We start from the raw sequence: 17462 nt of genomic DNA on the forward strand, positions 1-17462 counted from the left end.
AGCATCTCTTTACATGCTCATTTGGCATTACAGGTGGTTAAAAGGAATACCATTAAGCTTGATTGCAAATGTGCACATAGGAAAAGCATTAAGGAACGTGTAGTGGCAAAAGAAATTCCTAATTAGGGAATGCAATATATGGACGTTATCCGCACTGATTTTTATCAAGGGGTGTAAGGGTGCAATGCCACTGCTTCCACCCTGCAATAGGGTGTAAAGGTGATGAAAACACCCCAGTGCATTGGCCCCATAGAAGGGTGTTATGACCAACCGAAGCACCATCTTTGAGGGTGTACTGGCACTCTGAAGCAACTCTTTTTCAAAGGTGCATGGGTGTTAGTTATAGACATGCGAAAACACCTAATAAGGTGTTTTTGTTTTTACAGTGTAAGCCGTTTACTCCAAGGCCCAGAAAAACAAACGCGAAGAAAACGAAACAGTCACGTGAAACAACCCCTGGGTTCACCTGCTGCATAAAAAATTACTTTAAAAAATCACTTAAAAAAGAAGAGGTGTCTTTTTTAAGTGATTTTTTAAAGTAATTTTTTATGCCTCATCTTTTTTAAGTGATTTTTTAAAGTAATTTTTTATGCAGCAGGTGAACCCAGGGGTTGTTTCACGTGACTGTTTCGTTTTCTTCGTGTTTGTTTTTCTGGGCCTTGGAGTAAACGGCTTAGGCTTAGTTGTGAGTCAGCGCATGTACTGTGGCTTTCTTGTTTCTTGTCCCTTGTCTTCGTGTTCGCGCTGTTTATATTAATATTGCTTACCCTTGTAACAGCGTATGAGTGTCTGTGCCTTCACTCCGCGTTGGTTTCTTGGCGCCAAATTGCAAAGGCGCAAAACTATCTCACATCTCGGTGGATGCCTCAAAACTGCCGTCAGAGGGAGAATATACACCATATCGAGTTGTAGTAAAGGAAAGCGCAGTATTAGTCACATTGTTTTCTGTGAACAGCTATAGCACCATAAGACGAGGAAGGTGGTTGTGAAAGATGAAAGTGGTACTATTATGGAGGGCTATGGAATAATTCCACCACTTTATGGTCAGAAATATTCCGTAGCCCTTCACTACAGGCACGTCTTTCTCATTAAAACCAATCACCCTCGCTACCCTCGCAGGGGAAGAGGATGAAGACAGAATAAAGCAGGGCGTTCGAAAGAGCGGCCGTGTCTCTGCTTGTTCTCCTTTACAAAGGCACAGTCGACTAACGTGAGGCCAGACCCGGACCTCCTCCTTAGAAGCGGTCGGCCAGTCACATGGCCGGCTCACTCGGCGCCTGGGACTTCTATTCCGTCCGAGAACGGCGTCCATGCCTCCTCGGTGGATTCGGCCCTGGCCCTCCTTCCCGAAGCCCTCTCCAACCTCCGGGAGTTATCCGCCTCTTTCACTGCAGCACTTGGTCGTGCCTTGCTGCCCACTGTATGGCCATTACCGCCGGTACCGCTTCTGGAGTTCCGTGGTTTTTCTGATGTCGCCGAAGCGTGGGGTTCAACTTATCGACGCTGCCGCCCGGCGTTCCTCCTGGTCTCCCGCCCCCTTGCTCGCCGTCGCGGAAGACCATCTCCATGGTGCCGCGCACGCCTGGCACCTATACGAAGGGCGCCTCTGCACCACTTGGTCGGCCTGGACCGCTGCCCTCCTTGCTGCCTTTACACCCTTGGCCAGTGCGTACGACGTCAAATTCACGATGATTCGCCTTATACATTAACGACAAGGTCCGTCTTCTTCAGACCTGCAATATGGAGTGGCCCGCGTCAGCTGCTAAGCAGTACATCGTCAACCGCCTTCGCCACCCACGCATTCATTATGACCACACTGGACACCGACAGCCTGTCCACCTTTGTCCACTGGGCGGTCGCCTTGCATGACACCGCCTGTCGGCACGGAGTTCTTGCTGCCGCCGGGACATCCGCAGCACCCCAGCATGCTGCCCGCCTATGCATAAATTTTCGGAACCATCCTTTTCCTTTCCTTCCGGTGCATGTTGACGGCATTGGGGAGTTGACCGCATTGATTGGTACCGGTGCTCAGCAAGCGCCATTGCTCCAACGTCATGCACCGGTCCCTCTGAGTCAATTGGCCTCGTCTCCACTGCAAGGTTTGCGGGAAGCGCCGTTTTCGTTGGTGCAGTCGATCTCTGCATTCGCACTGAGGCTGGCAGCAAGGTGCTTCCGGTGGAAGCAGTGGAAACTGTGGCAGCAGCAACAAGCATTGCGGTGTCACCTCTTCCATTTCCGTCACCACTGTGGTTGCCTCACGAGAGCAGTTCTAGATCAAGGAGAACCATAGGATACCGCGCAAGCAAAGCAAGTCAACAGCAAGTAACTGGCGTCGGAAAAACTTTTGAGGGCATGACTATCATCAATACCTTGGCGGAACGCCCAAGAGGCAACTACCCAAAGAGTCCCGCAAAGAGAGCAACGCGCCGCTCGCTGAACCAGACAATAAGCAAAGATTATCGGTGCAAATATCATCATGGCTCCGCAGGAGGACAGCCAGAAAAAAAAAAGAACGCCATGTGCAACAGATGCGACGTCAGCGATGTGGTGGTTCTACATTTAATGACGAACGCAGTCGTGGCCTAATGTGGTGCAATAGGCGACGAACGAAGCGAAGAGTCCAGGAGCGAAGCAGGAGAAGACGATGAAGACAGAATAAAGTAGGGCGTTCGAAAAAACGGCCGTATCTCTGCTTGTTCTATATCTATCGTCACGCATCATAGCACATCGGCAGAAGAAGATGAACCGTCGGACGATCGGTAGAGGAAGAAAAACGAGGGTCAGAAGGATGTTTGTAGTCGCTGTCTTACTTCCATCAATCCCTCTGTAAATAAACCCCCCTGTGCGTACTAAGTACGTAACAGTTGTGGTGAGAGGTGCTTGGGGTATCGACCACGGAGCCTTCCATCCATCGAAGGAGCCGTAGACTCGCTGGCTTGCCACCGGTGCCATTGCACATGAGTGAAGGCGGCAGTAGCGTGCAACAGGGACCATCGAAGGCGAGCAACTGGCCACACTACCGAGAGCCCCGAACCTTTTTGGAAAACCTGAGGAAGACATTGACGATTGACTCAATCACTACGAAAGGGCGAGCAAATACAATCACTGGAACGCGGCTACTAAACTGGCTAATGTGGTGTTCTTCCTTGCTGCAACTGCCTTCGACTGGTTCGACAACATGAAGATTGCCTAACTACCTGGGCTACATTTACAAGTGAGACAATGAAAAATTTTGGGCACGAACCTGCCAAGAAGAAACGTGCGGGACAGACATTGCTTCACCGGGAGCAAGTACTCGGAGAAACTTGCACTGCATACATCGAGGCTATTTTAAAGCTATGCAAGCTTGTGAATTCCAGCATGCACTAAGAAGATAAAGTCGACCACACCTTAAAAGGAATAGCGGAAGATGTTTACAATTTCCTGATTAGCAAAGAAAGCCTGAACACCACCGCCGACGTTATAAAACACTGCACAACATTTGAAGCTCTCAAGCAGCGTCGAATCGCCCCTAAATTCGGAAGACTGGCCAATGTAAGCTCTGTAGCCAGTGTTTAAGCATGTTCTACACTTCCAATGGCTGATATGATACGGGAAATTGTGCGTGAGGAACTGTCCAGGCCCAGGGATACCATCTGCCGTGAAGAATATCTGCGGCACAGTAGTGCACCGCAGGCAGATGTCGCCACCATTTCCACTCCGTGGGTACAGCCTAGAGGCGCTTCGGATATGGACGATCGTAACAACTCTGCCCAAAGTTACGTCCATCAGCCGACGCGAAGGAGATCCGCCTATCCTAGAGACGTGATCCGTCAGCAGCGAGAGCCTAGCTACAACCAACGTCGCGACTTTGTTAGTCAGGACTCTTATGCTGATCGCTGGCGCCCTCAACCTGTGTGTTACAGGTGTGGCATTGCAGGGCACATCGCTAGATATTGCCGCCGCCGCTTCCCTGCTCAAGACTATCGACCCCCGGCGAACATTCGCGGTCGACTGCACAACTAACAGCAGCGATCTCCGACTATGTCCGCTTGGGACACATACCATTCGACCCATTTGCGAGGTTCATCACCTACATCTGATCGCAGTGTGACGCCGCCACTCCAGCCCCAGCAGCGGTCACCTTCCCCGCGACATCGTTTTTCCCCTCCGCCTCCGGGAAACTAGGAGGCGCGGCCAATAGAGGTGAGGTCGCCGACGAGTCAGTGACGTCCATACCTCTACCCGTGTTTATGCTAAAGAACAAATTGGAAGTGTTTATTAATGGTGTGAGAACAATGGCTCTTATGGAGACTGGAGGAGCTACAGTATCTGTTATCAGTTTGAGTTTTAAGAACCGTTTATTTAGGAAAGTAATGTTTAGTGGTGACTGCGCACTTTTATTCCGTGGTGTCGGTGGTGAACCTTTGGTTCCAGTTGGTGTGTGTGCTTCAGATATTGCCATTGGTGGTCTAAAGTTTAGAACAGAATTCGCAGTGCTGCCTCGGTCAAGGCATGATGTGATTCTGGGGATTGATTTTCTGAAAGATTGTGGCGCAACTTTAGACTGTCGTACGGGAAAGATTAATTTGAATTCTTCCCTACTTTCGGCTCTTGTGGGTGATTCGACACTTGAGTTTGGAGCATTTGCGGTGGAAGAAGGCACAATTGTACCAGCTTTATCAGCATCATTCGTGCTGATTTTCTCTATCCGCAATCAACCTGAATCGTTTGAAGCTGTAGTAGGACCAACACTCACCTGCTCTAAGAACAAAATCCTCGTGCCTCGTTGCGTCGTTCCCGTGACTAGAGGCCGCAATGAGCTGTGGACAGTCAGCCACTATGAAGAGACAGCTGTGTTTCCTCGAGGCCTAAAACTCGCCCTTTTCGAGGAAGGCGTCTCAGGTTCCGTCGCGGCGTTAAGCAGCTCTGTCACAGAGCAGCACGTGCAACCAGTTTTGGATACCGAAGTTCAGGCAATTATTAACAAGTTTCTTTCAACATCTGATCATCGCATTCTAAAGGACCTGCTCCTGAAACACTTGACAGTGTTCGACTGTGTCAAGGCCGACTCAACACCGCTGCCTACCAGTCGTATTCATCAAACGATCAACACCGGGTCCGCACCTCCGATACGCCAGAAGCCCTATCGAGTCTCAGCAGCTGAACGTAAGGTAATCGATTATCAAGTTCTAGAGATGCTAAAGCGCGGAATTATTCGAGAATCTTCTAGTTCTTGGGCAGCTCCAGTCATCCTTGTTAGGAAGAAAGATGGCACATGGAGGTTTTGTGCTGACTACCATCGCTTAAATACATTAACGAAGAAAGATGTCTACCCACTTCCACGTATAGATGACGCAATAGACTGTCTGCCCTCAGCTACATACTTTTCTTCTATTGACTTGAGATAAGGCTACTGGCAAATTCCAATGCACAATGCAGATAAAGAAAAAACGGCATTCGTAACACCAGACGGTCTCCATGAATTCAATGTTATGCCTTTTGGATCATGTAATGCGCCTGCCACATTCGAGTGGTTTATGGATACAGTCCTGCGTGGACTAAAGTGGCAAATTTGTTTATGCTATTTGGACGACGTTGTAATTTTTGGCAAAACATTTCGTGAGCACAACAATTGTCTGGATATCGTGCTTGATTGCATGGAACGATCTGGACTTATACCTTATTCAAAGAAGTGTCATTTTGGGGATCGCGAAACAATTGTTTTTGGTCACTTAGTTGGCAAAGAAGGTTCTCGACTAGATCCAAAGAAAATTGAAGCTGTCAAATGTTTTAAGGTGCCCCAATCAGTAAAAGAGCTGCAGAACCTTTAGGTCTATGCTCGTACTTTCGGCGCTTTATGCCAATGTTTGCAGATATCGCTTACCAGCTGACGTGTCTGCTGCATAAAGTCGCACCATTCAATTGGACCAGCGGATGTGACGCAGCTTTCCGTCATCTCAAATTTCTTTTGACCTCGGGCCTCATCCTACGCCACTTCTGCCCATCAGCGCCAGTTGAAGTACACACTGACGCAAGTGGTATCGATATCGGCGCTGTACTTATATAACGCCATGGCCGTGATCAGCACATCATAGAATATGCCAGCCGCTCGTTGAGTAAGAGCGAAAGAAATTACACAGTTACTGAGCAAGAATGTCTCGCCATTGTTTTCGCTATAAAGCGCTTCCGCTCCTGTCTGTACGGGAATACTTTCACCGTCGTGACCGACCACCACTCACTTTGCTGGCTCGTTAGTCTTCGTGACCCATGTGGGCGGCTCGCTCGATGGGCTTTGCACCTACAAGAGTTTAATTTTACTGTGGTGCATAAAAACGGCAATAAACACTCAGATACTGATTGTCTTTCGCGTTTGCCGCTTCAAACGACTGATGACGAAGCAGACAACTTCGATAAATATTTGGCTCCACTTTCGCAAACCTCCCCCGGATCTCCGAGTTTTAACAACCGAGCAACACAAAGACCGAATATTAGCCTCTCTGATTCTGCCAACGATCCCATGAAGAACACATTTAGCATTCGCGAAGTAGTGCTTTACAAAAAGAATTTCGCCTCTGGGGAGCACACATGCTTGTGTCGTTCCGGAAAGCCTATGCATCACAGTTTTAGAAATGATGCATGATGACGCCACGTCTGGTCACTTAGGAGTGGCCCGAACACTCCACCGTACATAGCAGCGGTTTTACTGGCCGAAAATGCGTTCAACAATCGAGCGATATGTAGCCAGCTGTGTGCAATGCCAGCGTTTTAAGCTGCCGACTTCAAGTCTACCTGGCTAACTGCGACCAGTCACACCTCCAACAGCCCAATTTGAGCACGTTGGCATTGACCTTCTTGGAACTTTGCAACCAATGGATTCTTGCGTGCGTAGATTATTTAACCCGCTATTGTGAGACAGCCGCGATACCATCCGCTACTGCGTCTGAAGTATCTCATTTCTTACTTCGATTCGTCATTCTTCGGCACGGCCCTCCTGCAGTCATCATTAGTCACCGTGGACGTCAATTCACAGCGGACATTATCGAAGAACTTCTTCGCCTCAGCGCCTGCAGTTTTCGCCACTCCACACCATATCATCGATCCCCAAACCAACGGTGTGGTAGAGCGCACTAATCGGACGCTTACCACCATGTTGGCTATGTACGTCGCTGCTTATCATAAGGGCTGGGATGGCGTTCTACCGTTCATTACTCATGCATACAACACAGCGCAACATGAGACAACAGGCCCCTTCTACCTTCTCTATGCTCGCTCGCCTCGATGTGGCTTCGACACCAAAGTCAGTCAAAGTTTATTTATTTCCCAGATAGGTTTTATGCGCACAAAAAGACGACACAAAATACAAGGGAGACAGGACGGAGCGCAACTTTCAACTGTTTTATTCCGGAAATGTACGCGACATTTATACCAAAAAAATTATCATTGCATAATCATCAGTGCCACGTGCGAGCCCAGGAAAAGCACAAAGGAGGGCACAGGTCACTCACCTCTTATCTAATTTATCTAAAAAGACAAATTCTTTATCATACATTGTCACAGATGGTGCGCTTATACATGAACTTCCGCTTTTTCTAATATGGTAGGCCTCAGCCAATTCTCGCGCAAGCGTGTCAGTGCTCCTGCACAAGATGCCGGTGCCTTGTAGCGTTGCATCACACAGTTTTCCTGCTTTCTGTTTTTGGTCGTTATCTTTTCCACACTCACTGATGTGCGCCGGCAGGTGCAAACCGGTACCGTTCCTCAAAGACAAATTGTGCTCCCTTAACCGGTCATTAACACATCGGCCCGACTGCCCAATGTACACCTTCCCACACTTCAACGGAATCCTGTACACCACCCCTTTTTCACACTTCACAAACTTATTAACATGTTTGATTTTGCAGTCTGAGTTACGGCTATCATCTTGCGAAACCAGACGACACAAAGAAGAGAGTTTCCTTGGGGCCGAAAAAACCACGGGTACCTTAAACTTGTTAGCCACGCGTTTGAGGTTATGAGCCACTTTATGCTGATATGGAATGACTACCGGTTTCACTTTCCTCTGTGCAACTGCAATCGTTGTCTGGTTCTTATTTCTTTCTTGTTTAATCTCCTTGAGAAGAGCTTCAGCCACTGAACTCACTATTATCTGGGGAAAGCCTGCCTGTTTCAGCTTCGCGATCTGACCGTGGAAGCTTTCCTGCGCCATGTGACAACAGGACTTCCTTAGGGATGACTCAAGGCACATCAAAGCGATAGCACGTTTAATCGTTTTTGATTGCTTAGAATCAAAAGGCAACACTTTCTTTTGTGCACGTGGTTGGTACTTCCAGCACAAGCATCCATCCTTAAGGGTTATATTCAAGTCCAAAAATTGCAAACGGCTGTCATTGGCGAGTTCACAAGTAAAATTCAATCCTTTGGAGAGTCGTCTAAAATTAGAAAGAACGTCCTCCACGATTTGTGGATAGGTTAAAGATGAGTGTTTCTTCAAAACAATGAAAAAATCGTCTACATACCTAAAAATCTTTACAGTGCTACCGTTTTCAAGCGCCTCGGCCAATGATCTGTCCACACCTGCTAGAAAAATGTTGCAAAGCACAGGTGCCACGCACGACCCGATAAAGATCCCATTTTTTTGTACATAATCATACCCTTTAAAAGAAACAGTGGTGGAACTAAGGTAATACTCCAGGAGTACAAGGAAGTTGTCAACCGACATACCAGCGCTGTTTTGAAAAGACACCACTCCGTTCATTTCTATGCACAACCTGACGGCATCCAACAGCTCTCTCTGCGCAATAGAATAGAACAGGTCAACAACATCTATAGAAAAGATGTGTCCTGCAGAGTTTGTTTCGTGCAAAAATTCAACAACCTCAAGACTATTCTTAATGGCAAACGGATCGTCTACTACCAGTCTGTTAAGTTCCTTCAGCAGGAACCGGCTAAGTATGTTCTGCCAGGCACCCCTTTCGCTAACTATGCACCTAAACGGAACGGAGCGAAAGGGGTGCCTGGCAGAACATACTTAGCCGGTTCCTGCTGAAGGAACTTAACAGACTGGTAGTAGACGATCCGTTTGCCATTAAGAATAGTCTTGAGGTTGTTGAATTTTTGCACGAAACAAACTCTGCAGGACACATCTTTTCTATAGATGTTGTTGACCTGTTCTATTCTATTGCGCAGAGAGCTGTTGGATGCCGTCAGGTTGTGCATAGAAATGAACGGAGTGGTGTCTTTTCAAAACAGCGCTGGTATGTCGGTTGACAACTTCCTTGTACTCCTGGAGTATTACCTTAGTTCCACCACTGTTTCTTTTAAAGGGTATGATTATGTACAAAGAAATGGGATCTGTATCGGGTCGTGCGTGGCACCTGTGCTTTGCAACATTTTTCTAGCAGGTGTGGACAGATCATTGGCCGAGGCGCTTGAAAACGGTAGCACTCTAAAGATTTTTAGGTATGTAGACGATTTTTTCATTGTTTTGAAGAAACACTCATCTTTAACTTATCCACAAATCGTGGAGGACGTTCTTTCTAATTTTAGACGACTCTCCAAAGGATTGAATTTTACTTGTGAACTCGCCAATGACAGCCGTTTGCAATTTTTAGACTTGAATATAACCCTTAAGGACGGATGCTTTTGCTGGAAGTACCAACCACGTGCACAAAAGAAACTGTTGCCTTTTGATTCTAAGCAATCAAAAACGATTAAACGTGCTATCGCTTTGATGTGCCTTGAGTCATCCCTAAGGAAGTCCTGTTGTCACATGGCGCAGGAAAGCTTCCACGGTCAGATCGCGAAGCTGAAACAGGCAGGCTTTCCCCAGATAATAGTGAGTTCAGTGGCTGAAGCTCTTCTCAAGGAGATTAAACAAGAAAGAAATAAGAACCAGACAACGATTGCAGTTGCACAGAGGAAAGTGAAACCGGTAGTCATTCCATATCAGCATAAAGTGGCTCATAACCTCAAACGCGTGGCTAACAAGTTTAAGGTACCCGTGGTTTTTTCGGCCCCAAGGAAACTCTCTTCTTTGTGTCGTCTGGTTTCGCAAGATGATAGCCGTAACTCAGACTGCAAAATCAAACATGTTAATAAGTTTGTGAAGTGTGAAAAAGGGGTGGTGTACAGGATTCCGTTGAAGTGTGGGAAGGTGTACATTGGGCAGTCGGGCCGATGTGTTAATGACCGGTTAAGGGAGCACAATTTGTCTTTGAGGAACGGTACCGGTTTGCACCTGCCGGCGCACATCAGTGAGTGTGGAAAAAATAACGACCAAAAACAGAAAGCAGGAAAACTGTGTGATGCAACGCTACAAGGCACCGGCATCTTGTGCAGGAGCACTGACACGCTTGCGCGAGAATTGGCTGAGGCCTACCATATTAGAAAAAGCGGAAGTTTATGTATAAGCGCACCATCTGTGACAATGTATGATAAAGAATTTGTCTTTTTAGATAAATTAGATAAGAGGTGAGTGACCTGTGCCCTCCTTTGTGCTTTTCCTGGGCTCGCACGTGGCACTGATGATTATGCAATGATAATTTTTTTGGTATAAATGTCGTGTACATTTCCGGAATAAAACAGTTGAAAGTTGCGCTCCGTCCTGTCTCCCTTGTATTTTGTGTCGTCTTTTTGTGCGCATAAAACCTATCTGAGTATGAACCAACTAGCCCCACAACGCATATTACTGTTATTTATTTCCCATCTAACACTGCCATACTGCCATTTTTCATACATGAAGATGCTACCATGCTCTTCAGAGCTGAAGAAGCTCGCAGCTCGCAGCTGAAGAAGCTCGCAAGAGCGTTCTAAGAACCGCTACGACGCGCGACACCAACAGGTTTCTTATGTTCCTGGTGTCATTGTGACGTTATGGACACCTCTACGTAAGCGTGGACTGTATCAGAAACTGCTGTCCCGCTAGACTAGACTGTAGTGTTAGAGTGCATCAGTGACATGAACTACGTTATAGCACGCCTAACTGCAAGTGGTCGACGATCACACCAGTCTCAGGTGGTGCATGTCGCCTGCCTCAAGCGGTTTCATTCCAGATGATCTATTTGACTCGCCCTACAGGCTTCGTCTGCGAGGAGGGAAATGCCATGCACCATAGCGCATCGGCGGAAGAAGAAGAACCGTCGGATGATCGGTAGAGGAAGAAGATTAACCAGGGTCAGAAGGACGTTTGTAGTCGCGGTCCTATTTCCATCAATCCCTCTGTAAATAAACCCCCTCTGCGTACTAAGCACGTAGCAATATATATCTATATCTATATATATGTATATATATAGAGCGAAGGGTACGCTTCATTTAAAGAAACATTTTATTAGACTCGACGTTTCGACCAGAAGCTGGCCTTCATCAGGAGTGTGAATGCACGCAATGGGAGTAGGTTTTATATGCAAAGAGTGGAAAGAGAGACAGGTGCGCAGAGTACAATGGCATTGTAGTGATCGGTGGGGTAAAAAGCAGGTGCAGGCGGGGGGTGGAAGAAAGTGCAGGTGGGAAAAAAAAAGACGGCACATGGAAGGAAGCACAGAATACAGTAATAGGTATGACCCCAGGCGACAAGAGCAGGAATTGTGTGACCTTCATTGTGTGTATGGTGGGGGAGGCTGACATTCCGTTTGGGCCACCTGCAGTAAGCTTGACTTGGCCATTTTGGGTGTGTTTGAGGAAGGAATTTACGGGGTAACTGAACTTTGAAGTGTAGAAAGAATACCAGGGCTCTCATTAATACCGGCATGCAGGGCATTAAATTTAAATATAAAGTACGATTCTCGCTGTTCCCGTTCGCGGTTTGCTATGGAAGCCGCTCTGGAGCAGGAAAACTTTAAGTTTGTCGAATTTGTGACTTTTCTGTTGCAGGTGTTTGGACAGGGGAAGGTGGGGGAGAGATTTGCTGTGTGCGCGATGGTTGTTGAAACGAATTCGGAAGGGGTTCTCGGTCTGCCCTATGTATTGCATTTGACACTCGCCACACTCGAGCATATATACCACGTTCCTGGAGTCACAATTCAAATTTCCGCGGATGGAGTGTTTAAAATCAGAGTGTGTGCTCTGTGCCGTGGTCGTTGTTTGCATGTGTTTGCAAACTTGACACCTATTTTTTCCGCACGGCATAAAACCCACAATATCTGTTTTATCGATAGTAGAGTGTACTACATAATTTTGTAAATTTTTTGGTCGTCTGTATGTAACCCGCGGAACCACAAAAAAAATTATGGAGAGGCGATCACTTTGTTCGATGATGTTAAAGTGTTTTTTTAGTATTTTGTTGATGTTCGGAAGGTTGTTTGCGAAAGTTAAGACCAGGTTAGAGCGGTGTTCATTTTGTGCTGCCGGCCGGTCTTCCCTAAATGTTTCATTGCGATCAATTAATCCCGCTTTTTGGATGGCATCATCAATAATAGTTGGCGGATAGTGCTGGTGTTTCAGAACCTCCCGCATACGGTTGGGATTTTCCTCGAAATCTTTTGAGCGTGAGCAGATTCGTTTGAATCTTATTGCCTGAGAGTATGGAATTGATGTTTTGCAGTGGCGCGGGTGTCAGCTTTTAAAATGAAGGTATTGTTGTCTGTCCGTGGGTTTTCTGTAGACATTGGTGATTAGTGCCCCGTCTTCAAATTGAATTAATACGTCCAGGAAGTTAATTTGAGTGGAGGAGTAGGTATGTGTGAATGAGATGTTGGGATGTATGTTGTTAAATGAGGTAATGAATTGGATGAGTTCATGCTCGTTTTCTGTCCATATGATAAATATATCGTCTAGGAAGCGTTTATAAAAAGCTGTTTTTTTTTGGATACGAGCGTAGGAAGTCAGATTCAATGTGATCCACGAATATGTTAGCATAGTTTGGCGCCATTTTCGTTCCCATGGCTGTACCACTGATTTGTAGGTAATACGAGTTGTTGAATTCGAAGGAATTGAGTTTTAGAACCAGATTAGCGAGTGATGCGATGGCGGTTAGAATAGGGGAGTTTGGGGCTTTGTGTTTTTCATATGATGTGATCAGAGCTTGGATCCCGTCCTCGTGCGGAATGTTCGTGTAAAGGGACACCACGTCAAGGGTCACTAAAAGGGCTCCTTTGGGGAAAGTAAATTTAGATAACTCTTTCAGGAAGTGATTAGTGTCGCGTATGTCAGATGTATGTTTGGGAGGGATATGTTTGATGAGGGAATCGATGTAGTTAGATATTATTATTTATTAATATTATTTATTTATACTGTAAGCCTTTTGACAGGCTCATACAGGAGTGGGCAAAAAAAGTCACAATTTCACAGACAGTGTACAATATATCCTATAAGACAAAAAAAACAAAACAAAGGAATAACAAGGAACATTGGACAACAAGGAACATTTTAGTACCGACAATATATGCACATGAAATACACTCAAAGCACTCCGTGATTTGCTAGGGCAATCCGCATAAATGCCTCTGCTCACATTGTTGCAGTTTGCTGGGCAATAAATATTTCCACCTTGGTGATGAATTCATTTGCAGATGTGGAGGAGACAATGTCGAGTGGCAGATTATTCCAGACTTCTATGATGGACGGAAAGAAGGAATGTTTAAACGTGTTACAGCGGGTGATAAATGGCCTAATCGTCCTGTCATGGTTTGTACATAAAAGCTGTACAGCGGGACATCCTTCGCGCTTTCGAGACCTACAGGCCCGGACCCTCTAACATTTCAAAAAAAAGAACGTAACGCCTTAACATCCCTTAGGCAGCGAACGGAAATCGTCATCAAACCTGCCGATAAAGGAGGGGGTATAGTAATTTTAAACAAAGACGATTACATTAACGAGGGATATCGCCAACTCAACAACTCAAATTTTTATGAATTACTCCCATCAGATCCCACTGCCGAACACCAGGAAATTATAACACAAACTCTAAAGCAACTCAAATACACTCAAAATACAAAAAGCGGTGGCCTTGTGGTAGAGCATCCGCCTCGCATTCGGGAGGTACCGGGTTCGATCCCTGGTGCCGCCGGGTACCCACCGGTTATAAAATGGGTACAAGCTATCCCCCGGCCTGGTGCTCGGCTCTTCTGGGGTGAAATGCTTGGGAAAAGGGGTCACGGCCCAAATAGTTGCGCCGATGTGGCAGTGATTCGTTCCGCCATCGGACAACAATAAGTCCGCCTTGCGCGGCAACAGCCCATTATGTGGCCCTTTTTTTTCGTTTTTTTTTTTTTTTTAAGGACTGCTGCAGCTGAGGCTCTAAGGGAGCACTTCAGGTGAGGGTCAAAGGAAGTACCTTTGCAAGACAAACAGAACCACCTTTGCAGGCTGCGAGGTTCGAAACTGGGTTTGGGCCCACTGCGGAGGAGGGGCGCGCAGCGGGGTTTACGGAGCTTCTCCCAAACGCACACCCCTGTAAAAGCCGAGCACCAGGCCGGGGGACGCTTGTACCCATTTTTACCGGTGGGTGTCCGGCGGTGGGTTTCGAACTGACCACCTCCCGCAGCCGAGACGGGCGCTCTAACCACTAGGCCACGGAGAGATATTGGTTCTGTGAGGGTGCCAATGCCGGATACGATTGGTCGACCGGGATGATTTTCTTTGCGCACTTTCGGGAGCATGTAGAAACGCCCTGGGGACGGATCTATTGCCTCTAGTGCCTTTCTTACTCGTGGTAGTATTTCCCCTTTCTCGGTGAGTTGCTTTAGAGTTTGTGTTATAATTTCCTGGTGTTCGGCAGTGGGATCTGATGGGAGTAATTCATAAAAATTTGAGTTGTTGAGTTGGCGATATCCCTCGTTAATGTAATCGTCTTTGTTTAAAATTACTATACCCCCTCCTTTATCGGCAGGTTTGATGACGATTTCCGTTCGCTGCCTAAGGGATGTTAAGGCGTTACGTTCTTTTTTTGAAATGTTAGAGGGTCCGGGCCTGTAGGTCTCGAAAGCGCGAAGGATGTCCCGCTGTACAGCGTTTATGTACAAATCCAGATGTTTTTCCCTCACAGCGAGAATCGTACTTTATATTTAAATTTAATGCCCTGCATGCCGGTATTCATGAGAGCCCTGGTATTCTTTCTCCACTTCAAAGTTCAGTTACCCCGTAAATTCCTTCCTCAAACACACCCAAAATGGCCAAGTCAAGCTTACTGCAGGTGGCCCAAACGGAATGTCAGCCTCCCCCACCATACACACAATGAAGGTCACACAATTCCTGCTCTTGTCGCCTGGGGTCATACCTATTACTGTATTCTGTGCTTCCTTCCATGTGCCGTCTTTTTTTTTCCCACCTGCACTTTCTTCCACTCCCCGCCTGCACCTGCTTTTTACCCCACCCATCACTACAATGCCATTGTACTCTGCGCACCTGTCTCTCTTTCCACTCTTTGCATATAAAACCTACTCCCATTGCGTGCATTCACACTCCTGATGAAGGCCAGCTTCTGGTCGAAACGTCGAGTCTAATAAAATGTTTCTTTAAATGAAGCGTACCCTTCGCTCTATAATTTTTAAGCGGCCAAGTACGTTAAATGTTCTCGCATGTATATATATGTGTGTGTGTGTGTGTGTGTGTGTGTGTGTGTGTGTGTGTGTGTGTGTGTGAAGGAGAGAAGCCAACAGTCGGCGAGGCCAAGGAAAGCGTAGGGGATGTTACTTTGTCTTTTTTTTAATATTTGCTTGGATAATCACAGAAATTAGTAATGTAATCTTGTTTAGGGGAAAGATAATTAAACACGAAGTAGCAGAAAAAACTACGTGCCGATGGTAGGATCCGAACCCACGACCTCCGAATATCGCGTCCGGTGCTCTTCCAACTGAGCTACATCGGCCGCTGTCCCCCTGCTACTTGCTTGGGTATTTATGTTGTCTGTATCGTGGGTTCGGATCCCACCATCGGCACGTTGTTTTTTCTGCTACTTTGTGTTTAATTATCTTTCCCCTAAACAAGATTACATTACTAATTTCTGTGATTATCCAAGCAAATATTAAAAAAAAGACAAAGTAACATCCCCTACGCTTTCCTTGGCCTCGCTGACTGTTGGCTTCTCTCCTTCATGTATTATAACGAGCACCCTCATTTCCCCTTAATTGATCTGCTTGTAGCTTACGGGGGTCTCGGTTGTGGCAGCCTTGAAGCCATAGGTAGCGTAAGAGGGATCTAGCACAGCTTTCGCCCTCGCTCTTGATCACGTTCTACGTGACGCAGGCGGTAACAAAGGACGTTCTACGTCCGCCGCTATGGTTGAGGGTGGCGCTGGTGAACACTCTCAAGGTTCGTATACAGACAATATAAATACCCAAGCAAGTAGCAGGGGGGACAGCGGCCGATGTAGCTCAGTTGGAAGAGCACCGGACGCGATATTCGGAGGTCGTGGGTTCGGATCCCACCATCGGCACGTTGTTTTTTCTGCTACTTTGTGTTTAATTATATTTCCCCTAAACAAGATTACATTACTAATTTCTGTGATTATCCAAGCAAATATTAAAAAAAAGACAAAGTAACATCCCCTACGCTTTCCTTGGCCTCGCCGACTGTTGGCTTCTCTCCTTCATGTATTATAACGAGCACCCTCATTTCCCCTTAATTGATCTGCTTGTAGCTTACGGGGGTCTCGGTTCTGGCAGCCTTGAAGCCATAGGTAGCGTAAGAGGGTTCTAGCACAGCTTTCGCCCTCGCTCTTGATCACGTTCTACGTGACGCAGGCGGTAACAAAGGACGTTCTACGTCCGCCGCTATGGTTGAGGGTGGCGCTGGTGAACACTCTCAAGGTTCGTATACAGACAACATAAATACCCAAGCAAGTAGCAGGGGGGACAGCGGCCGATGTAGCTCAGTTGGAAGAGCACCGGACGCGATATTTGGAGGTCGTGTGTTCGGATCCCACCATCGGCACGTTGTTTTTTCTGCTACTTTGTGTTTAATTATATTTCCCCTAAACAAGATTACATTACTAATTCCTGTGATTATCGAAGCAAATATTAAAAAAAAGACAAAGTAACATCCCCTACGCTTTCCTTGGCCTCGCCGACTGTTGGCTTCTCTCCTTCATGTATTATAACGAGCACCCTCATTTCCCCTTAATTGATCTGCTTGTAGCTTACGGGGGTCTCGGTTCTGGCAGCCTTGAAGCCATAGGTAGCGTAAGAGGGTTCTAGCACAGCTTTCGCCCTCGCTCTTGATCACGTTCTACGTGACGCAGGCGGTAACAAAGGACGTTCTACGTCCGCCGCTATGGTTGAGGGTGGCGCTGGTGAACACTCTCAAGGTTCGTATACAGACAACATAAATACCCAAGCAAGTAGCAGGGGGGACAGCGGCCGATGTAGCTCAGTTGGAAGAGCACCGGACGCGATATTCGGAGGTCGTGGGTTCGGATCCCACCATCGGCACGTTGTTTTTTCTGCTACTTTGTGTTTAATTATATTTCCCCTAAACAAGATTACATTACTAATTTCTGTGATTATCAAAGCAAATATTAAAAAAAAAAGACAAAGTAACATCCCCTA

At 46.7% G+C, this 17462-nt stretch overlaps 1 pseudogene; it reads right to left on the bottom strand.

Annotated features, from left to right (window-relative positions):
* Positions 1-1385: 1385 nt before the first annotated feature.
* LOC146188206 (putative sodium-dependent multivitamin transporter) overlaps positions 1386-17462 on the bottom strand; it is a 60739-nt pseudogene continuing 44662 nt past the window's right edge.

This window comes from Amblyomma maculatum, chromosome 5, assembly GCF_055883805.1.
Source record: "Amblyomma maculatum isolate TAMU_Amacu chromosome 5, ASM5588380v1, whole genome shotgun sequence".
Classification (NCBI taxonomy): Eukaryota; Metazoa; Arthropoda; class Arachnida; order Ixodida; family Ixodidae; genus Amblyomma; species Amblyomma maculatum.